The sequence below is a fragment of the Erithacus rubecula genome (genome assembly GCF_903797595.1).
Source record: "Erithacus rubecula genome assembly, chromosome: 6".
Lineage (NCBI taxonomy): Eukaryota > Metazoa > Chordata > Aves > Passeriformes > Muscicapidae > Erithacus > Erithacus rubecula.
Genome location: NC_136688.1, coordinates 21,019,792 through 21,044,294, shown reverse-complemented (window position 1 = coordinate 21,044,294; position 24,503 = coordinate 21,019,792). Strand labels below are relative to the sequence as shown.

Genomic DNA, 24,503 nt, shown 5'->3' with positions numbered 1-24,503 from the left:
AACAGTTATCAAAACTATGGTTTCCATGTCCCCTTTTGGAGAGATATTGTATACATCAGATCTCCTGCCCACGTAAGTACCTCTGTATTATAAAGGTTTAGTCATAACACATTATAAATATTTATAAATATAAAAAGCAAAGATGACAGTGGTTGAGTTAGTTCTAACCAGACTAGTGATTTCTGTAATTTTTAACCACTGATGACCCTACTTTGGGTTTTTGGAATATCTTTTATTCTCGTGATGCCACTACTTTTTTTGAGGAGGGCAAAACTCTGCAGTGAGATCAAAGTGATTACAGGAGACATTCTCAACAACAAACAGGAGACCAGGAAGGCAACTGCAAGCCAAAGCAGCAAGTATGACTCTCAAATCTTGTAGAGACTGACTAGGGAGTGAGTTAAGGCCTGACAAAAATGGCAGCCAAAGTCCATGATGGGCACCACCATGTCATGCAGTATAAAACTAACAGGCAGGAAGTATGATTTCCATTACCTAGCATCCAAACCCACATCTAATCTAATAACAAAATAACAAAAGCCTACGCTAGGAGTTTTTAAGAAGGAACAGGAAAAAAAAACAAAAAACAATGAGCTCATACCTTCTGACCTTGCTTGTTTTTAGCTTGGTTTCCTATGGCAACAAAGTTTGTGATCATGCTGTGTATGTGCATGTGTGTGTACATGTGCATGGACAAGACAGACAGAAAGTGACCATAAGGGTGGTCAATAACTGCTGAGTGCACTGGTAGTTTGTAGTCAGTCCTAGCACTTAAATACAGGTCTCAATGGTAACTGAGCTCCTACAAGTTTTGTGGAAACAAGTAGCCAGCAAGACTTACAGAGACATGTAATTGTTCCAGGTTGGACACCAAGGCTGCACTGTGACTGCATGCCTTATTAGGCACTGGAGAATCCACACAGGAGAGGGCAGCTATGAATGGCCCAACTCAGGAAAAGCATCCATTAAAATTTACAGCAAGGCATGAATCAATGCCAGGAAATCAGCTTCTTCAGGTCTGGTACTACTGTACATAAGACATTCAGGCAACATTCCTTTTCCTGCTTTCCCTGGTTAAAGATAGAAGGACATCCCCATTGATGGTCTTCAAGAACCTGGTCCTGATTAACAAGCAGACAAGAACTTTCAATTTGGAATTTTTTTAAAGACTGTGGAACGTCAATAGCCTCATAAATAAAATGTCTTGCAGGACAAGTAAGAATCACAGATTTGATACCACCTTCTAAAACCAAGGGCCAAGAAATACCATAGGCAGCTTAGCTGTGATGTCTTAGCTGTCCAAAGACTTCTGAGAAAAAAACAAGAGTTGATTTTTGTTGATACTGTTAAGTGTCTGCCAGATAAATGACAGTTAATTTCTGGACAGTGTGGCTTGAGAAGACCCACCAGAGCCTTTCCACTTACCCTTGTACACAGCTTTCTGACACAACAGGCTGCCTTCTTTCTTACTCTCAAAAATTTTTAAAAATGGAGATATACCAAATCACTGTTCCAGACAGGACCCTTCAGAAACTATTGGAAACCAAGATAGTAAAACGGTATCACCAAGCTACACTCATAAAAGAAGTGAAGGAGTGTAAATGTGTGTACACCAATGTCCCTGAATTGGCAACCAGCTGCCTAGGATCAGTCTACCCAAAACTGTGCCTGCTTGTTGAAGCCTTCATTTTGCTGAAATCTTTCATGTAATTACTATATACCATTTGAAAAAGAGATGTCTATCCAGGTTTATACTGGAAAGCTGGGGGACCCTGGAGGAGGACCTGGACATCCTGCTTACTAATGCTCTATTTGAATCACAGAATCTAGCAATTCATTTGGGTTAGTCATATTTACAGGACAGAGAAGCAAAGCCATTACATAGGAGTTTGAACAGAGAATGATGGCCAGTATTCCTGTCACTCATTTTAGCAGACAGTCTTCTGTACTGTGAAGTTCTACATGTGAGTAAATTCCCTCTAAAGTAAAAGCCAAAATTGCCATTTGTCATTGCTATGTACTATGCAATAGCTATCGTGTTTAACTCCAAAGAGAGGCTCTCTATGCCTGATGAAATCATCTCTCTATACATTGGCAGATCAATTTGGGATCCTCTGATCTGGAAGTCACTCCAGAGTCATCTGAAAATATTCTTTTTGGTTTGGTTCCAAGTCAGATGGACAAGTCAGATGTTAAAATCTTCCCTTTCGATGCCATCAGGCAATATATAAGTATATCTAAGGGCAGAATTTCACAACCGTAAAAATAGTAATTTTTTTTTAAACTTAATTGCCATTTCCCAGGTAGATATATTTTTCATATTTGCAAATATGGCATCTAAAACATTGATTTTTCTTGCTTCCTTATTTACCATTGACTATATCCTCAGATCCCTTTTCTCTCATTGCACAGGTTTCTGATTACATTATAAATATTCTCCAAGTTGTGAAATATTCTGTGTACCTCTGTCCTTCTGCTTTTATGCCATACCCCCCACATCTAAAACTGATACCGATCCCATTGAATTAAATATGAACAGTATTATGAACCAAGCAAGTAGCCTTTTCTTAGGTGATTTTTAATTTATGGCTGCAGTTTGGAAGGGGTGTGGTAAAGGGGGAAAAAAAGCCTAATTTATCAAAACAAATTTCTTAGTGAAAAAAAAACAGCAGTCATAACAACATACATAAAACCTAAAGACTATTAATTTGATAGCATCTTTTAAAAGCCTTTTGATCTCCACAAATTTTAGAAACTGACTCCTGTTTTTGCAAATTTGTCAACCAGGTATCATAAGATGGGAAGATTTTTAGATGCTTGAATGCTACCTAAAATTTAAGTAAATCAGGGCCAAAACTTTCAACTATCACAATAGTTAGATTTGATTAAGATACCAAGTATTTAGGTCAACTTTATCGAATGGTAGGTATCAAATCAGGCAAACAACTTCATTTGTGTTCTGTATCCCAAACAGTCCATTTCATGAAATATACTATCATATTTCTTTATGATCTTGACAGGCACGTGTAATTAAAAATAAAACTTGGTATCTGTAGCCCTTCCCTATCACCTCCTCCATCCAAGTATCTCCAGGTCCCAAGCCTGCAAACACGTACTTGTTTGAGGAGCCCTGCTGGCTTAGACTACTCCCAAAATTAGAATTACTCATACGTACAGAAGTGTTTATAGCCTGAACCTGAACCCCTAAGCTTGCAGGAAAGACTAACCTAAATACTGACTGCTCAAAACAAGACAACTTCAGTATAGAGTATTTAGTGTTTTGGGTAATAAAGGTAAAAGTACCAAGGGGAAATTCTCGTTTGAATGACAAGATATTTCTAAGGAAAATAATAGTACTATATGTAGAAATAGAGGACTAGAATCCTACAGAAATGAAAACCTATTTAATATACTGTCCAGAAAAAAAACAGCAAGTAAAATATCAAATAAAAAGCAATAATTGGGATGGTCAACAATAAGTGACAAGCAAATAAATTGTTAATCAGTAGTTCAAATGGATTAAAAAAAAAAAAATAAAAACCCAGCCTTTGTTCTCAAGAGCAAAATGTTTTTATATTTTTAACTTCAAAATTAAAGAGAAAAATATGATGGTTACCGTGGAGTAAATACCAAAAGATGACTAACATTTATCTTTAATATTCATATTTACTTAATAACACGTATATTAACAGATGAGAGTGATAAAATGGCTGTATGCTGCTCTGACAATTTTTTTTTCCTGATCCACGCTTGTTTAATATTTAGTTTCCACTACTGCTGCTATGGAATTATTTTTCCTTCCTATTTGGGGTTACATTCATATTAAGAAAATCATCCCAAAACTGCTCTTTTAGTTATAAATGTGCAAAGGAACTTTTGTTTGCACATGACTGAGCCAAAACTTGCTTCCTTTCTGTATCTGAATTGTCCTTATGAAGCCAAAGGGCCAGGTCCTGCTTACATGTCATGGGAGCAGATTCATGGGACAGGGCAATGTGGATTTGACTGTTACCTAAACAGGCAATTAGTTTTTGTTTTACTAGCTGTAGCAGTCATTTTTATATATCAACTGCCTCCTGACTAGCTGTAGAAAGAATTAGAGAGTAAAGGTTTAAATTTTTTCTTGTTGTTGTTTATTCTCAGCTTCATTATAAATTTGGAATTTTTTTTTAAGAATGCAAAGGAATAATACTCAAGGTTAATTTTTAATGCAAGTTTCTGCTCTGGCCACTCAGATAATACCTTTCATTTACTGGAAACAAGACCGTGGTAAATGTATAAAAAGTGAGTTGCATTTAGCCTTGACATACATGGGCTTGGAAACTGTATCATGCCTAACACACACTTACTTATCTTTCATCCCCCTACAAAACATTATCTTGCTTCCATCTTGGACCCTTGAATAAGCAAATACAAAGTAAAACTTTCATTAAATCTTACTCATACCAGGCAAATGTACGTTTGAAGCAACTACTTAAAAACATCTTCAAGGTCTCCATTACAACACTACCTAATTTAGGAATAAATAAAACAAAGCTGTTAAAATATTCCCTCAAATAAGAAGTTACACTTGCATTTGTCATGCATCCAGAACTTTGAATTTCAAAAAGAGCCCCTAGGTACTTTTGCTATATTTTTGATGTTTAACTTTTCTTTTTAGCATTGCCTCATTTTTGTTCATCCTCACTAGACAGATTAGCTCAATCCATGACACAGCAGGCCAGCTGCTGGCTCAGCTGACCAGTATTGGCCACCACAGCTCCAAGGGACTTCTCACATGCTACACACCTGCCTGTTTACAAGACTAAAACCCTCTAAAGTTAAAAACTGTTCAGGACATAAGATCAGGCCCAAATACATTCCATTTTTCTTTTGATCTAGATTTTCTAACAGGCTGAGCTACTGTTGTGGCAGGGCAGTGGGTAGACCAGCAGAGCACTGTCTGGTGGCAGAGGCACATGTAGCCCCAGCAGGATGGTGCAGGTCCCCTGTCCTGCCCACTCACCCAGTCTGACATGCTGCCACAGCCTCACATGTCTGCTGGACTAAGAGACTGGGGGACTGGCATGTATGGGTTTCACCCTAGGCTGAGGCTTAGATGACCAAATGCTCACATTTCATCGTGTTCTGTAGCACAGTTTGCATTGTTCAGAATGCCCTGAGATCCAAAATCTTCTATTCACTCCACCGAGTTTCTGTTACTCAAATTCCATTCTGTTCAGGGCTGCTAGAAATGTCAGAGAACAAGCTGACTTGGTTCCTTCTTGCCACCTTTTCCCAAAACTCCATTAGCCCTAACTGTGGTTACCTTTTGGATACCAGAAAGCAGTACCTCATTTATTCTTACAGCTAACAAAGAAATGCTGTATAGTTTGGGGACCATCTATAAAGTTAGAAAACAATGGCCTAAATTTTCAAACTTGCTTCTCTGAGGTTAGGCTCCTAAACTAGGCAGCAGGAAAGGCAAGTCAATACAAAAAAGGACTGTAAATCAAAGAACAATTATTTACTGCAATGCATTACACAGAGATACTACAGCCACCTATAAAAGAAAACACTATTTTTAGCTCTGTAATTAAGCAAGTGGACTTGGTTAAGAAAATGTGGATTATGAAGTTAGCAGGTATTGGTCCCTATTTGCTTTACTGCTATGGAGTGGGGCAAAAAATAACCAAACTCTTCTGATGTGTTAGAAGTTAACATTCCAGATATATGCTCTTAACTTCTCAGTCCCTGTGCCAGAGACATCACAGTCTGTTTCCAAATAAAAGTCGTGACATAAAGTGATGACCAAAATAATTTTGACCTTCAAGGACAAATTAAAATTGAAAAAAACCCAGCAAAAATTAATCTGCCATTTTCCTGTTGAAGGTTAGGTGATGGATACCCCCTAGATATTAAAATAAACAAACAAACAAAAAAACCCCTTGTACATAAAGAGGAGGCCACTGCAACACAACTCTTCCCATGTACTACCTCATGGTCATGTGCCTACCTAACACATGCACAGAGTCACAGTAAAACTACACAAAACATGGGGTTTTTTTCTACATGATGACACATGAATAAAATTTACACAGTTACACATGCATACACACACACAGAGAAATCCTGACAGCTGTAACCCTCAAATAAACAAGGCTACTGAAGGGACTAATGTAATTCCTATTAATTTAAAAAACAGCCCTTAATTTCAGTGAGATTTGGATCAAATTTGGTTAAACTCAGTAAGGACTAGGTATGCACTTTATAGACAGATATGACCAAACACATTTTCAAAGCAACTGTGAAATCCCTCTCCAGCATAGCTGTTTCACTGTATAAGAGAACTATACTGAAGTTTCATGAACAAATTAATATTCTATTATTCTAATAAAATGCCTTAAAAAATTACTTAAGGACAAATTAATTTGATTCAATTTGATATTTTAAGTTGCTATATTTTTCCTGTATTTTTCATGCACATATGCCTACATATATGCACATATACCTAGTCCTCTCCATACAGAGTTCTACTCTACCACTTCAAATCCATATAAGAAATTCCTCTAAAAAGAATGAACCAAGAGACTGATAGAATTAATAAGAGTGAAAAGAAATTACCATTATTTAACTGAGAAAATGTTAGCTAAAATTTCACCTATGGAATATGGGGAGTACAGGGGGACATGCTTTTGTGGTACCAGTGGCTTACATGGGTATTAGACAATGTGGGGGCAAGGAGCAGACAGATCATGGACTTTTATACATCAGAACACCCAAATTAATCTGAAAAGAAAAAATAAAGCTTAAATGCAATGTTGCTTTATGCAGAACAATGTTTTCTTCCATTTCAACTTCATCAGAATTTTCTGATTTTTTTTCCAAGATTGTTTTTCTTGCATGTAATATCTGCCTAAATGCGGGCAGAATTAAAATACCTAAACCATGAGTTTATACTGTACAGAAATAAATATCAACTGAAAAAATAAAAGTTATGAATATGCCTCAAAAAAATAAGTCAACTTCAGAATAAGAAATTATCACTCTTGAACAAGTACTTTTTGCATACAGGTCTAAAGGAGTTTTACTAATGGCCTCACTGTAGGAACAGAACTGACTACATAATCTCAAGAACCATATGGGAAAGTAAATGAAGGTATTATGCAAAAAGATATAGTATAGCAGGTTACAAGGGTTTCTGCATTTGTGCTCATTTGGGAATCTTTAAAGCTATTGGCATGACAGGACTTGGTAACATTTTGTTTACTGAATGTTAACCTGCAGGATCTCCATTCTCAATTTGGGAGCTGCATTATACATATACTTTTAAAGCCCATTACATTGAGAAAAGCTTAGTATGACTATGAATAATCAGAGAAGGAAACAAACAAGGTAGAAATAGTTAGTATGATACAAGTTTGGAAGGTCTCTGTTCAGTTGTCAAGTAATAATTGTTAGTGATATTTTAAAAAATTTAAAAATAATTTTAAAAAAGAATAAAAGAAAATACCCCTACTCTTCTATCTTGACAATTTAATCAGAAAGGACCTGGAAACCCAAATATTCCTCTCAGGCTTTGAATAGTCCCTCTGCCCTGAAGTAGATGTAGCATGGAGCAGTGAATTAATAATGCCAGAATATCTATTGCTAATAGGTTTACCTTGCATGGGAACAGATAGTCAATCACACAATGCCAGAACTGCATCCTATGGAAATTGTTCAAACTGGCAAAAAATAGACATTCACAGATACTACCTTGGGGGGACTGCAAGGTCTTTATCCCACTTCTGTAACTGGACAATTAAAAGTAAAGCACAATTCAACAAGAACTTGATTTTTCAGCACAAGCCAGATATTTTTACCCATTGTGAAAAGGAAGAGAAAAGAAATCTGAGATGCAGTAGTGCAAAACAAAAGGCCTTTCCCTGCAAGCATCTGCATCTCTTTGCAGCACTTACTGCTGTGAGGAGTCCTGTTGTGGTCAGGCTAAGTCCTGTTTGAAGTCTGCTTGGAGGAGGAAAGCCCTTGCTGGATCAGTATGAAGTTACTTTTCTCAAGAAACAGCTGCTGGGCTTGCAAGCTATGTTCCAAGCTTTGAGTTGCAACAGACTGCTGGCAAATGCAAACAGCCAGAAAATATTTTCTTGACTAAATAGTTAAAATGAGTGTTTAAAAAATACCTGAACAGAAGTTGCAGAAATATAGACAGTTACTGGTCAATAACCATTATTTTTAAAAATGTCCTTGACTCCATAAATTGTGATATAATAAAATAGTCAGCCCTGTACTTCAGTAGAATTAATACAGAATAGGCATTAAAAAAGTTAGTAAATATTTATTAAGTGAACTATAATTTTTTTAATGTACATTAAAACCCCTGGATCAGTAAATCATCTTCAATTTTTTGCAAAACTTATACCTATCAAGAAAGGGATCACATTTTGCCTTTAAAACTTCTAGTATGGATTTGCATGTACCTGTATTTGAGAATACATGCACATACACATCTATCCATCTATCTCATATAATCCCAAGTACTGGGTAAGAAAAAACAAAGAAGTAAAAAAGCATCTTGTATAATTGTTATAATAAGTTAAAATGATTGCATAAATTTAAAATTAATATGTAAAAATGTCATGGCTTCTGATATTATTTTTTTTTTAAAGAGCAAAACCAGAAAGCACTTGGAGAAACTAAAAAAACAAACAAACAAAAGGGGAAATCCTGATTTCCCCTTTTATAGGCTTTTTATTGTTGCATTTCATTCAATTTGACCAGCAAAAAAAACCTTGAACAACCTAAAAAATCAATTATTTATCTTTCTGTCCTAGCCATATAGCTTCCTTGCTGTCATGTACTAATAAAAATCAGTTGCTTTTGGTTTTTAATGATAACTATAAAGTGTTTTAATTTCATTTAAACACAAAAGATTGAGGTTTTTTTTCTTTCCTTTTTCACAAACAAACTTCTAAATTTTTTTTTTTAAATAAAAACATGGGACTTTAAAAAGTCATTGCCATAGGTCCTTCAAGATTACTTTGAGAGTCAGTCTTCAACATAATGTTCTTTATACTCCAAGCCTGATGAGCTCCCAAATATTTCAGCTGCATGACTTGGCACCCTGCTTTTTTTAAGTCATGCTGTACACGAGTCCTTCAACCTCTAATAAAGCCTAGAGATGAGGGTGTGGGAGGCCTGCCACTGTATGGACTCAAACAGTTCAGAGTAGAAATCAGTACTGTAAAGTTGGGGGTTTTCTGTTGCTCTTGTTTTTCTTAATTTGGTTCAGTTAGGTTGGCATTTTGCTACAACTGCACGATAAAAACATATGCACATGAACATATACACACACAGTTAATTACAAAACTCTGTATAAAAATGTGTAATACCTGCCAATAAATCCTATTTTTGTGTAATGGATTCTTCCTTCCCATCCTTTCTGGCCTCAACTTGTCATAAAGCAGTGAGCATGTGCCCTGTAACTTTCATCATTGTCTGCAACATACTGCAGATGGATAAACCATTTTTAAACTACCTGCAAAGTCCACATTAGTCCTGTGCAACAGGCACAGCAGCACACACCTCTCTAATTTACCTACAGAGCAATTCAGGTGAGGAACCCTAACACCAGACTTAGTGGGTGAGGGGAAGATTTCTCACACTTACACTGACAGGACCCAGTGTCTGCACACTCAGCATCCCTGATGAACACTGTAAACATCCAAGTGCCCAAAAAACAGTGGCCAAGCCAGCTACTGATCATACCTGTTAAACTGCCTGCTCAGGCTCACTCTTCTACCTTCTGCCCTGACTCCAAATTTTCACCTCTTGTGCTCACCAGGAGCACCCATCTTGTGTGTATTGTAGGAAACAAGGTGGGAGGAGCAGTGTAGTAGGGGAATCAGCTGAGGGCCCTCTCCAGGAACAGGTGTCCGTGGAGGTGGGTGAAAATCTGGGAGACACGATGGAAGGAAAACAGAGACAGTGTGCATGTGCCTGAGTCGGGACAGAGAAGAAACAATGAAATAAAAATAAGGGGAAAACAGGAAATTTAAAAAAAAAAAAAAATTGAGGGAGGGAGGGTTGAAAGAGGAAAAATGGAAACTATCTTGCCATGTTCCCATCATGAGCTGCATTTAGTCATTTCTCTACCTGTGCCATATCATGCTTCCCCAGCAGATGTTCCTGTGAGGGTAAGGAGAGTGACTGAGAAGTGTTGCTTTGACGAGGGTGAGTCTGGGAACCAACAGCGGACAGATCTTTTTTTAAAAGCCTACCTGTCATTCTGCTAATTTGTTTCTTTTTTGGCTTCATAAATCCTAATTTGGAAGGAAAAGAGAGTTACCAAATACATTGTAAGAAAACAGCACCCCCCAAAAGTCATGACATCTGTCCCTCTCTCTACCTCTTTGAGAAGAAATCCAGTTTCTTTTCCAACCAAGAATTGTGCCTGGTCTTATGCTTGGGACACATGGGCTGGAGACTCTCTGAGGAGTGAGAGACCATAGGAGCAGATCTATGACAAAGGCTGAGAACTGTGCCCAGGCAGGGAACCCCTCACTGCACCATCCTTGCACTGGAGATGGATCAACAAACAGCAAATTAGCAATGAGTATATGTTCACATCAAAATTGGTAAACATATTGGCATAGCCAGGAACTTCTAACAGGTATGTCAAGATTTTTCACATCCTCTTAGCAGACAAATAGGTCTTCTCTTAAATCACTGGCTATTTTTAATGTGACAAAACAGAGAATACAAACATATGCTGAAAAAATAACTAAAATATAACAATAAAATTAAAGATATTTAGAAAGGAAACCAGAAAGTGACAGAGACCTGGCATCAGCTTGTCACTGAGGACAAGAGCAGCTACACCAGACATGCAGAATTTTATTGAGTCACCCAGCCAGACTTTCCAGAAAGAGAAAGACAAAGGCATTGAGAAGTTTCTGTGTTGGCTTTTGTGTCTTTCTTTGGGCGTTTGCAGCTCACGGTACTTCTGTTAAATGAACACTGTTGACTATATATTCTATACATTGAGGTTAAATGACTGATGGTGTCATGGCTGCTGGCCACTTCTCCCTGGCCCTTCTCCTAATTAACTGGTCTTTGTCTTTACTCCTCTCCCAGGAAATGCTGTTATTTTTTCCAGAGTGGACACTATGTGCCATCCACTCAGTGCAAGATCAAATATCCTCTCTTCTAGGCCATTTCCTCCTTTCCCTCCTGTCTGCAGTGAGGGTGGACACCTGCATGGGCTGACTTACATCTCTACAGCCAGGACTGTGCTGTGATGAGGTGAACAACAGCACATGTTTCCCAGTGCTTGTCCCAATTCCTCTGTTGAAAATAACCTTATTTCCTTCAGTAAAGCTATAAACTCAAGGGTGTGGTGGGCCTTGATTCGGCAGTGCTTTCTGCCTCCCACACCTCTCTGGTATAAACATTCACATGAGGGCAGATAATTTGAAGAGAACAAAAATGGAAGAATCACTTTCTTTAAAAAAGATGTAATTTCTCCATGGCAGTGTCCCACTGCTTTCTACTTTTTTTCCTTCAACCATGCAGTAATTTTGAAAAGGCATCAGTTAAAACAATCAAATTCTCAGAAGAATTTTTTTTTTTTTTTTAGATTCCCCTTTTCAGAGAGGTTTGCACACAAATTGAGAATTTTCAGGTTTCCTAGGCAGATGAACCTTGTCCACTTGGGCAGAAGCCCATGATAGCTTATGTTATTTAGCATGGCATTATTCCATGCTGCTTACTTACAGCTTGCTGAAAATAATGGGTGATGGAACACCTTCTTGAGGGCACACCCTGAATTTATTCGGAGTAAATTGTTTACTATGTTCTTGGCCTCGAAACTCACAATTCTCTGAGCCCTTTTAAAAAAATTACTTGCCCACTTTCAGCTGTGGGGAGAAAGTGATAATAGCCCTTCAGTATCTCCACTGCTGAGCAAAAGGGGCTGCCCTTCAGAAAAGCCTGGTCACATCCCAGGGGACAGAGCTGCTGCAATGGGAAACCATGGATTTACCAAATTTAGAGAATGAGCTTTGGGGATGAGGGAATCCTCTAATAAAATAAACAGAAAATTAAATTCACCTTTCACACGTCTCCCATCTATGCCTGCCAATGTGGTGCCTAGACATTAGCACTAGAAACACCTCAGCTTATTGACAAACACAGGAGTCACATTTCTCCTCTGGCTCGACTCGAGGGAATCATCTCTTTTCTCCTGCAGAAGTTAATGCTGCATCCTGGTGACCATCAGGTACCACCAGTGCCCGAATGCGTGTCCCTGTCACCACACGGGTAGTCAGCCCGTGACTACCTGCACATGGACAGGAACGTGGGTCACGGGAAGCACTTGAGCTGTGCTGGGGTTTGGACTGTGGCCACGTGGAGTAGATGGTGTCTACTAACCCCAGAGAGGTTCTGCAGAGACTAAAGACATAGTGGAAATGAGACTCATGTCATGCTGCTACCATGATGCATTTCTCCATGTGCACAAAGAAAAATTAATAAAGCATCTTCTATCATCCTTCCAAACCCATCTGAACAACAGCACCAAATATGCTACAAAACACGGGTAGCACTTCTTAATTTAAGTGGAAACTTTGAATTTCACAGGGACTACTTTTGTAACACTCTTCTACAAATTAAGGAGCTTGAATTAAAACAACGTGCTAGAAAAAAAAATCCATTTTATATTCACATGCATATGTATTTTTCGTGCATGCATGCAGCCAACCCTGTGCTTGTGTGTGCTCTTCTGAACAGTACCTGGTCACTTACACAGCAAACTGAATGTATTTAAATAAGGTGCAGCTTCCCTCTGCTCTAAACAAAGTCCACAGACAATGTTGTTCTTTTCTGGTTATATTTACAAATGGAAATGGATTATATTTACAAACATAAACAGCATTGTGACATTTCAGACTAAGTTTGGCTATTGCAGTGCTCCTCTCTGAACTTGGTAAGTCTACATCCTGTATTTTCCCCCAGACTACACATCACGTCTGCAGTACCATAAATCTGCCAACCTTTCCTACCATTTCCACTGCTAATTAGGCTTCATTGGGGTTTCTCTCTCCCACTCCCTATGCTAGATAAACACAGAAATCAACTAAGCATGCTGCAAGCACTACTACCTGCATAACTGGTTATCAGGGCACTTCCACTGGTCATGCTAAACCAGTGATGACAATACTGGGAACATTTTGACAAAACATGCTTCTGTGGACACTGCTAGTGAGCCAACAAACCCTACTTAGTATTCCATAATTAGTCGCCACAAAATATTTCAGAAAAAGAAACAGATATAGTATCTTGTTGTCCAATTTTGGGGGAGGGGGAGGATGGGGGGCAACAACATGACATCTACCAAATTAATCTGCCCTGTAGCAGAAAAGCTGAAAAATATTTATTTTAACTTATAGCAAGAGCCCCTTCAAATATATATTTTAAAACATCTAGTGTTTCAACAAGGCCTGATAGTTACTGAAAGTTACATGAAAAACAACCACTACACAACCTGTCTGAAAACATAATAATATAAATAAAAGGTAATTTACATGAGTCCTTTATAAGAGCATTCTCTACATCCAGAAATGAGATGGCAGCATACTACGGCTAATGCAAATATTATAGCTAAATATATTTGTGGTAACACATCTAAAAGAGAAAGAATGAGAACTGATGTGCACATGATCTGTAAAAGACTCAAATACTAATAAAAACTGGGGGAGAAGGAGGGTAGAAGGAGGGTGGGGTAAGAGTGTTAAATCATTATTTCATGAGGCCCATATTCACAAAGCAATTTTTTACAGATGGTTGGAGGTATTTCTCAGCCCTTAACTGACAGGAATACAGGAGGCTCAGAGGCATTAAGCAGCAATTCTATTCATAGGCCCTTAGCCTTTATATAATTGTGTTAAGTGTAGTAACAGACATAAATTAACATGCATTGACCCCCCACTCCTAGCAATGTATGCCTTGACCTTTTAAAAAACCTCAAGAGCAGTACTAGTTTAGTATTTGATACGTCCTCTTTAGGGGGAGATTAAGTGCTGGTCTAGCAGTCGCATGTACTCGAGGCTCTGGCAGGCCTTACCCACCTTTGGCTACAAAGAAGCTGCTTTTCTTTCATCCCTTTAAGTAAGCAGAGTTTGTCTACTTTGTTTGCAAACAAGCTGATACCAGCATAAGCACTGCTAAGCCTTATGGGTCCTAACAGAGTGTTTGATGTAAGTCAGGTGGCAGGTTAGGAGCTCCTAACCTCTGAAGACATCTGCCCACAATGGCAGCTTTCTGAAGGAAGACATTCTTGTTGTTTTACAGCAAATCGTCCACTGCAATTTGTGAGCAGATAATGTCTGTCAAGAAATTAGATGCCAAAATAAAAAGATAAAAATGGACTTCTTGCAAAAATCCTTCCTATGTATTTCATTTACTCATGAATTGAATTTAAAATTTAAAATAAGAAAAATGAATTTAAAATTCAAAATAGAAAAAGACTTTTCTGTAGTTACTTATCTGTAAACTTTTCATTTTGTAACTGGAACGTACTTCGTCTTTGTCTAAAATTGCCACGTCTGGAAACAGCAGGGGACAATGGCTAAACCTGACTGAAACGAGCAAGTTTGGTTGTTTTACTGAGAGAGGGTCCTTCTGCTTTTAAAACAGGTGCTATCAATTAATTTACTTCTCAATTTTCTACGTCACGACTATAGTGGTAGACAGTAATTTGTACTAGCTGTGTCAAGGATGGTGGATTAAAACAAAAAGAAGAAAAAAGAAAGAAATTTACCAGACAAAAACTACGAGAACTGCAAATGTCAGACAATGCATTTAACCATGAAATGAAAGAGTGTTAACTGGTGAATGAAGAAGGAAAAATGAAAGAAGTATGGAGATTTTAGGCAATGCTAATTTTTTTTCCTTCCCTACCTTCTTAAGATGACAGGTTTCACTAGAAATCAACTCGACGGCCTGTTTATATGTAATTTGTATCAACTTTACAGGGATTTGCCCCCCTGTTTCAACGCCCTGACCTCCCTTCCACCATCCTGGGCTTTCTCCGGTGCGGGATGAGGTTGCTGCCTGTACCTGGGGGCAGCAGGTGCTGCCGGGGGCCCTGTCGGTGCTGGGGCTCCGGGGCCAGCTGTGGCCTAGTGCTGTGTTAGGCCAAGCCTGGCTGTAACCGGGGCCGGGGTCTGAGGGAATGGCAGCAGCTGGGAACCCGGACGGTTCCCTGGCTTTGGGAAGGGCCTCCTGTGAGGAATCCCCGGGGGTGTGGGGAAAGCCCGGCGCTCCTCTCACCTGCCTGTGGCCCTCGCTGCTCCCGCGGCGCCTCCGGCCTCGACGGCGTGGCCGCACCTGCGGGGAAAGGCAGAGGGAGAAGGGGGTTAATCGCGCCCGAGTGGCTCCCACAGGGTCTCCGCTCCTCCCCGACTCACCTGGCTGCAGCTTGCCCTGAAGCGTCGAGGGGAGCGGAGACTGGCTCACGGCCCCACCCGGACGACCCTATCACCCGTGGGGATACACACACACACACAGAGTACCAGAGAGGAGCCCCTCCAGCTGCCTCAGGCCCAGGCCCGGCACAGCACGTCGGGGAAGGCGAGGCCAGCCCGGGACGCGCCTTGGCAGGGCCGGGCAGGAGCCCGACGGCAGGAGCAGAGGGCCGGGGCAGCCCGGAGGGGCTGCCGGGGGTGGGTGCCCGGTCGGGTGCGGCAGCGGCCCGGACCGCCCGACGTGTCCAAATGCCCTGCAGCGCATAGGAACCTGAGAGGAGCGAGGGCAGGGAGCGGGGCAGGGCAGGGAGCGGGGCAGGGCGGCTGGAGAGAGGCGCCCTGTGGAGCTGCGGCGGCCGCGGAGCCCGGACAGGGGCAGCCCCCAAGCAGAAGGGAGCGGCTCCCGCTCCGCCCGCAGCAGCCGCAGCCCTGAGCATGGCAGCAACAGTTGGCTGGCAAGGTAAAGAGACGGGGAGCTGCACCACCGTGGCTCGGATTTCCCCGAGCGCCTGAGCTGCCCCCCCAAATCTCTCCTGGCTTCCATCCTCTTGAGGGACGACAGTAGGCAGGGAACAGAGAGGATGTTTTTTTAGCCTTAGCTTGGCTGATCCCTCTTATCACATCTCTCTTTTTTTTTTTTTTTTCCCAAGTTCCCTCTACCTTGTCTCTCTCTTTAGAATATGCTCACATGAATAAAACCCCCGTAAAGATGTTTGCTGGCGACCGGAAAGTACAAACGTCTTTTTTTTTCCCCCTCTAAATAGAAGAGAATAAATAATTATGAAAATGCGAGTCTACTTAAAAGATACTGTGACCCTTCCACCTTTGTTTTCATGAAGCCAGCTAGTGCTCAAGCTACGTGTCCTGAGCAAGAAGAAAAAGAGGGAGGGGAGCAATGAGATGTTTTTGCTTTGCTTTTTTTCCTCACTTGTCCCTTAGCTGGCCTTTTACTCTTTTCTAAAGTGCGAGCAAGTCTTCAAAATATCTTTTATCTCTCGAGAAATACTAACTCTTAGGCTGTGGTCCTCACCCGATCTCTCCAATGCAGGCTTCCCTGAAGTGCAAGATCAGCCCTTTCTCAGTCGGATCTCCCTCCGCGCCGCTGTCGGGAGGGGGGGCGGGGGGGGCCAGATGGGAGAGCCCTTGTATTTTCTAACAGCTGAGACATTAGATCGCACCCCCACCTCCTTTTTATTTTACAGCCGGGCGAACCATAGGCCCCTCTGTTGCGTCAAGCGGGCACTCTGCTACCAACTTGCTGCTTAGATCTTGTCTCTTTCACGAGGCTGATCTGCACGGACAGATCTGCGCTTAATCGCTCCTTCTTTTGGGGGGCGGCAGGCAGGGAGGATTTCTCTTTGCTATTTATTTCTTGCCCACGGAATCCGGGCTGGTAATTACTGCAAAGAGAGGGAAAATGCAGCTTCCCTAACTCCTGCCTAAGATGCTCTCAGTGCTGTGTGCATGCACAAGGCAGTTTCAGAACCACAGAGCTGGTGCTGATGCTGCTTTGCTCGCTTGCAATCACCTCGTCCAAAAGCATCACCTCGGCTGGGTTTTCCCTCAGATTCTGCCTTTTTTACCCTTTTTGGGGGCACTAGTTTTTGCGGAAAGAGTGATTGGAGATATCACCGGACTGCAAGTTGCTTAAAATCAGGTTGGAAGTGGGAAGGGGGGAGGGAGGCGCCTTTGGCAAGCGCTTCCATGGTGCATCTCCTGCTAACTGGGGTCTCCCCCAAACCGCGGCATATCCGTGCACCTCCCCCTCCTCCTCCTCCCTCCCTATTATTTATGGGGTGATCCCAGTAAATCCCACCCTCCCCACCTCGAAATAAACCGAGGCTCACGATTACAGAGCATTTAATGAATCGCTCCGATTTTTTTTTTTTTTATGAATTAATCTCGATCAACTAGGACACCCATATTTTCAATCACGGCTATGCCCTGGGAGGAGGGGGGGGTCGGGGGGGGGGGGGCGGTGAGGATAGGAGAACTTTTAGGAAGTTTTATTCTATTTTTATTTTTCCATTAATGAAATAAAAACCACAATACAATTATCCAAATAAACGTGGGATTTGCTCCTTTAGGCAAAAGTCGATTAAAAAGTTAGGCTACTAGGCGACGGGCAATATTTGGACGTCTGGGGGACCAAGCGGAGTAGGAAAGGAGGGAAAGGGTGTTTATTTCTCTCACTACATATATATATATATAGAGAGAGAGAGAGAGAGAGAGACACATATATACACTCACAGCGGGAGGGGGATTGGGGGGGGTGGGTTGGACGGGGGAAAGGGAAAGGTGCCAGGAATTAATAATAGAAGCCCAGAGAGTCTAGATAAGTCCAAGGCTCGGCGATCGCAGCTGCTGCTCCTTCGGCGAATGCGCCCTCCGCGAATGCTTTTTGGGGTAAGGGCTTCCCGGGTAGGTAGTTATGTACAGCAAGCCCAGACCGCAAAAAGATTCGCGAAGGACAAAGTCTCCCGCGGCTTCCTACATCCATCCATCCGGTTGCCACCATAACATCCACACGACCCACGGGCGATCGGCTCCGCCGTCCCCGCCACGCCGGGTCCCCACCCCCCATCTCCGCCAAGTCCCGTTCCGAAACCCAGGACCCCGCCGGGGCGAGGCGGTGCTGGGAGGAAGGGGGGGTGTCCCGCCACCCCCCCTCCCGCGGCGGGGCCGGCGGCGCGGGGCCGCGGGAGCGTGGCGGAGCGCGGCGTGTCCGCGGCCCCGCTCCGCGCGGAGGCTCCGACGCTGGGCACGGGCGCTGCGTAAAGAGAAAACTCTCCCCCCTGAGCGCTAAATAAATAGAGAACAGGCGGGCCTCTCATTGGTGCGGGCTAAAATCGTCACCCACCAATCAGCGGGCGCCTCACACTGCCTCGCTCGGCTTTTTTTTTTTTTTTTTTTTTTTTTTTTTTTTTTTTTTTTTTTTTTTTTTTTTTTTTCCTTCTTTTCCCGAAAGGGGGAGAGGAGAGAAGAGAGCAGAAGGATGGATGGATAGAAGGAAGGATGCGGGAAGGGAAAAAAAAAAAAAGGAGAAAAGAAAAAAAAGGCCCTCTCCATGTTCAATTAGTCGCCAAATCCGCTACAAAAGCACACCTAAGAGTGCGGCTGGGCCAGCCCAGGTCCCTTCTCGCTTCTGCCGCTCCCCGAGCCCCTCTCCGAGAATCCTCTGCCAAAGGGGCGCCGTTAAGCTAAGGACCAGCCCCGCCGCCAGCTACCCCGGGCGCAGAGCCGCTGGTCCCCCCGGCGGGGGCGCCCCAGGCCGCCCGCCACCTCGCGGCGGGCAGCCGGGGACACGGGGACCTGCCGCTGCCTTCTCCCCTGTTCTCTCCGCCTCAGCGCGGGGAGCCAGCCAGACCCGAGGGGCGACCCTTCCAGGTCGGCGAGGGACGCGGGACGTCCCTCTCCTCCGTTCCTAGGCGCCGTCGTGGGCGCTGAACCGCCCGCCATCGCCGAGGACACCCGCTTGCTAAAAGTTTCCAGGACGTGTCACTAAACTCCAGAGGTCTTCTCCTGAAAGCCTGCGGGGAACCAGAGGCCTCGCCAGTACCCGGCGGCAACGGGAGCAAGGCAAACACACGTCCGCGTCTCGGCCCGCCCGCCCGCCGGGATCCCGAACGAGCTGAGGCAGAGACCCTCGGGGCACCGAGGGGACACACATCCCGGCCCAAACTCTAGAACTTGCAGCTCCACCACTGCCCCGCGGCGGCAAAGGGTCCCGCGCGAGCGGCACGGGAAACCCACGCGTGACGCCCCCGCGCCCGTCCCATCCCGCACGGCCGCAGTTCCCTCCCGACGCTCCTGCCCGGCGGGCGGCACGACACCCCGCACCTCCCGAGCCCCCGGCGAGACCAGCGGCAGCGGCGCGACGGAGCGGAGCGGAGCGGAGCGCAGGCAGGACGGGCAGGGCGGCCGGGGCAGCGCAGGCAGCAGAAGTTTGAAAACCTCCAGCACTTACCTGGCGGGGCGCGTCCCTGGCCGCTCCGGGGAGTCCCGCGCGGGGTGCAACCATCACCAACAGTGTTTTGGTGTTTTTTGGTGGGTTGTTTTGGTTTTGGTGGTTTTTTTGGTTGGTTTTTTTTTTTTTTTTTTTTGGAAAGCCCAAAAGCAAAGCGTCCCTTCTTCCAGGTGTGTATATAAGTTACTGTACTGTGTGGGAGGGTCACGATCTCACTAGGTGCAGAAGATTCCCCAGGATTAACCCCTCCTCTCCCTACCCCGTCTGCAACTTGTTGAGGATTTTATACACACACGCGCGCAGGCACGGGCACACGGGCACACACACGCGCACACACACACGGACGGGAGAGCGAGGAGAAAGCGAGCTCCGCGGAGTCCGGCTGCCCCCCGACGCCGTTGTGATTGGATGGTCTTTTCATGGAGAGGGGACGTCTCAAGTCGAAGTCACGATTTCTCCTCAGTTTGGAACCATCTGTGACTGGAGCCATGACGCAGCCAGAGCACATTACTCACTTTTACAGTCACGACTTGGAAATCCGTGCAGTTTCCAACCAAAATTACACCGCCACCATTGAATTATTTAATAGGATCCAGTTAAGGGTAATCTTATGCATTGTGTCAAGTGAGGCAACGATCTAGGAGGGGAGGGCTGGGAAGGCGAGGGAGGGGGCGAGGAAGGAGGGCATTTCTTGTTTTTAATGCCTGTTTTGTAGAGATATATTAAGAGTTGCAACGATTGGCTACACGTGTTGTAGGGGGATTTTTTTTCTTGCTTTAAAAAAGCAACCAAAAAAAAATAGATATCTGGTCCGCTTGTAAATACGACCACGCAAGCTCGGGGAAGGGACGGTTTAGACATTAAAAGGAACCGTGGGTGGAGTACCGTGCTGTGAATTCAGACGCTGGTATTTGATTAATTGCAAGAAATTATGTCTTTTGTATGCCTAGATTAGAGCCATTGCATGCGGTCTTGGCCAGGAGGTGCTCTCACCCCAGCCCAGTGTACTGTGCTATACTGATGTTCATGGCTGCATCATGCCATTGTCTGCAGGATCCGCAATTGTTGCTGGGCTTTGTGTGGTAGGTGCACCATTTTCTAAGCTGGCTTTTACTGCGAGGCTATGGTTAAACGTGCTCCGGGGGAAGCTCCTTCCTTGGCTATTGTCTGCCTCGTGCGTTTCCATCCTTTGCAGGGCTGAGTCTGCGGCTAAGCCCCCTTTCACGGCGGTTTCGGAGGGGATACCATTGTCCGGGATAACGCGGTGGTGCATGTGAGTGCCAGACGGTGTTTCCTTGTCTCTTTTAATGCAATCTGATGACATGCCTTTGCTAGCCGGAATGCCTGCGAACCTGCATGCTGGTAGCCTAGCGAGAACTTCCCCGGCTCTCAGAAGCGGTGAGGGGGTGACGGGTGGTTGCAGCACCGAGGTAACCCTACACAGCTTCTCCGTACACACCACAACAATCCCCCACTACTTCTCTAATTCGGTCATTCCACCAACTCCTCTGGTGAGGGTATGACTAAGGACGCGAAGGACGGGCAATAATAAAAACAGACTCTCGCACACACACGATCTGCAGAAAGTGTGAGCACTTAGAGGGGAAAAATGAGGTGGGAGGAGAAGGGGTGAGTCCAAATAAAGCAACCTATAGCCTCTTATTTTGCGGAGCACCATCATCAGGTACAGGCTCTTTCAAACGCACGGGCGGGAAGGGCAGGCGGCGCCGGGCGGAGGAGCGGCGGCGGGGAAGCCTCCGCGGGAGCGGCGCTGCGGGCGGCGCAGCGCGGCCCCCGCCCGGCGGCACCGGGGCCGGGACCGACCCCCGCCCGTGGCGGCGGCGGCGGCGGCGGCGGCGGGTTCAGCACCGGGGCGCGGACAGCTCCCGGCGGCCGCCCTGCGGGGAGCGCCCGGCCCGCGCCCCCGGCCCCGCCGCCGGCTCTGCCTCTCCCCCCGCGGAGGGCGAAAATAGAGGGGGGGGCGGGCAGGGAGAGGGGCTCAACAGCGCCGACAGAGAGAGAGAGAGAGTTGCAGCTCGCTATTGATTCAGAGATTTACCGACAGGGTGATTCCCCTTTCTGCAAGAATTCCCTCTGTCTGAGCTCCGGGCATGCACCAAATTCATTATGTAGACGAGTATATCCCTCTCGCTTTAGAGGAAAAGTAGAACGCAAGGAAAAAATAATCCAGGCATGCATAAAATAAAGACAAGACTCACAGCCACTCTCTGCATCATGCACAGGAAAGATCACTACTTACCCAAACGGGAACTCCTCGGTTAGGGGAGGGAGGGGAGGAGGGGGAAAGGGGGGGGGGGGTGGGGGGGAGAATCCAACAATTAATTTCCAGACAGGAGTTGGAAAAAAAATACTGCGGTGATGTCCAGGTTTTCTTCCACCCGCGCTCGCTTTTTATACAAGTGCAACCCTCTGTCTATTTCTGGAACGCGATCAAAACCCTGATGCTATTTTTAGCAGGTACTGGGGAAAAAAATCCACACACAAAGGCATCTTGCTGGAACGCTACGTCCAAAACATTAAATGTGCATTTAGCCTGCCCCCCTACAACACAACAACCCCCAACCACGCACCCCCATACCCCTGTTTCTTTCTGCAACACCATCTACATTTGCTTTAGGTGCATCATTGCAGAGAAAAAAAAAAAAAAAAACCAAACAAACACCACAACAAAAACAAACAAACAAACCCCACACCAAACGACCCAAACTGACCGCCTTCCATGCTGTCCTATTGCACAAACCCCTAATCCACAGTTGTATTGAGTCTGTCTCTGTGCCTTTCTGCCTGTTGCCTTGCAAGCATTATTGTGTCTGTCTTCCTCCGGAGTCTTTATAAAGTGGGCTTTGGAAAAAACACAACCACCATGCACCAGTTTGCCATCATGCACAAATGTGGATTTCAGGCAGGGATGCTTGCTTTGCCGAGACACAGAGATGGTTTCATGTACTGAACTGCACCTAGCACCAAGAAGGTTGTTTAAAAAAAAAATTAAAAAAAATCTCCCCTCCCCACCCACTGCCTTTTCCCCCTTTAAAAAAATCCTTTGTTTGGAGAATAAAAGAGCTATAAATATATATATGAAAAAAAGGGGTGTGTGTGTTTGCGTTCTAGTAATTCACTACGAGGGGGGACTGGGGAAAAAATAGAATCATTAGGGCTTGCAGGCTGCAAGGAGCCAGCCTGAGACTCCTTTGCAAGGCTGCGTCAGTTATCAGCTATTGACGTCACGTTCAGATTCTCCTCTTCAGAGGCTCTAGTTCATCATAAAAGATGTCTGTGCTTGGAGCTTTGTGCTTGCAGTAAGGCACTTCAATTCGAGGAAAAGAGTTAATTAGCAAGCCCCATATTTTGTGTAGTGCGGTTCTCTGCACAGTTGCACAAAAATCCTGAGGGGGCTGGGGGGGGGGGCGGGGGGGGCGGGGGGGAGAAGATGGGCTGGGGACAGGGAGATATTTCTTAAAAACCACACACACATATCCCATGCAGAAGCACAGGCAGGGAGAGCAATCTGCATAGCCAGACCTTGCGAGAACATTAGCCCTCACTCGCCCCCCCCCCTCGCTCCTCCAGCCCCCTTCTCGTGGTTACCAGTTTTAACGAAAAGCATTTTGGAAACATAGACCTGTTTTCTGAATATTTGTAAGGCAAACAGCATGGGGGTTGCTGAATATATTTTAGCATCCTTACTTTCTCCCTTTCCCTGTAACCCTCCCCGCGTGCCCCCCCTCCCCATAACAACAACAACACCAGCAGCAAGTCCCCCTACCACTTTACACTTGTATTTGGCTACTGTAGCAAAAGACAGATATTGATAAAACCAGGATTAATTCTGTATATTTGTCAGGCAAACAGCCCCGTCTCCTAGAATGACGCAAATAACAGATTCTATGGCTCTGGCTTTCTATATTCTGCACCCACGCACTCTGCTTGGTCTCCCACGGAATCAGCTACAGAGAGCAATGATCCAGATTATACAGAGAGAGGGGTGGGGGAAAGGGAGAGAATATCAAATGAAATTGCAATTAAAAATTATAATGCTGCTATTGTCTGTACGCAAATGGCTAAACCTGAGCTTGCACAGTGGTACACACAGACACACTCCCACCCCCGAGCCCCCCGCCTCAAACTCAGGCATCAATAGCAAACAGACAAAAGAGAATTGTCTTGGTGACAAATCCGGGGTTTATCTGGCCAAGAGAGGGATTTTCTTTAAGCACCACACCTTTCCCTGCTCCCATTAAGCAAAACACATCTCTGAAACGACCTCTCTTGCCACTAAGTGTGTGAAGAGGGGTCAATTAACAAATGCAGCCGGGGAGGGGAGGGTATCAGCAGCCCTTCCACGGTCCCAGAGGAACTAATGAGGACCTTGAAGAGCAGATCGCCTTTCCCGTTTCCCAGTCAAAGGGATGCAGCTGTTTCTTAAAATGCCTAAAAAAAGGCAAGTGCAAAGGGTTGTTGCTATTTTTAGATACATCTCTCATTTGTTGGAAAATGGCACTAAAAGCATTAAACAAGCTCCCTGCCCCGGGGACAGGCTCAGGATCACACGCCAGCACCCGAGGGAAAGCCAAGGTTTATGGGACCATGTCTTCACCAGGTGAGAATATCCTACCATGTCTTGCCCACCACCAGCCCTTTTCACACCTTGTATGAAGAGAGATGCAAAATGCTGGGGCAATCAAGAAGCCAGTAAGTAATTTACTGTCTAATCTGTACACACACATTCCTTATTTATTAACTCACTTAATTATTACCAACTTCTTTTGCAGACAATGAGTTTCCTAATGTCAATAAACTGCAATCAATGAGGTAAGGCTGTCTCCTCCTCTGTCTCTTAGCCAGACAATGCCATTGCAAACTATGTAGTGATATAGCAGCACACAGGGAGGGGAACATCACACACCTATATGAGATCACATCATAGGCACTGTCAGGCTTGAAGAGACACATTAGGCATTTTAAAATGACTACACACACTCTCTGGTAGAAGTGAGCAGATCCATTTTCAT

At 44.3% G+C, this 24,503-nt stretch overlaps 1 long non-coding RNA gene across 2 annotated transcripts in view; it reads right to left on the bottom strand.

Annotated features, from left to right (window-relative positions):
• LOC306803855 overlaps positions 1-21,058 on the bottom strand; it is a 62,400-nt gene extending 41,342 nt beyond the window's left edge. Inside the window, exons 1-2 of one of the 2 annotated variants that reach the window (XR_013774721.1) lie at positions 19,471-21,058; positions 15,310-15,366 (exon numbers count right to left, since the gene is read on the bottom strand). This is a non-coding gene — a long non-coding RNA (uncharacterized lncRNA). Of the gene's footprint in view, positions 1-15,309; positions 15,367-15,446; positions 15,568-19,470 lie in introns of those variants that run through there. The other variant, XR_013774722.1, reaches the window with a different exon arrangement.
• Between the last annotated feature and the right edge of the window lie 3,445 nt (positions 21,059-24,503).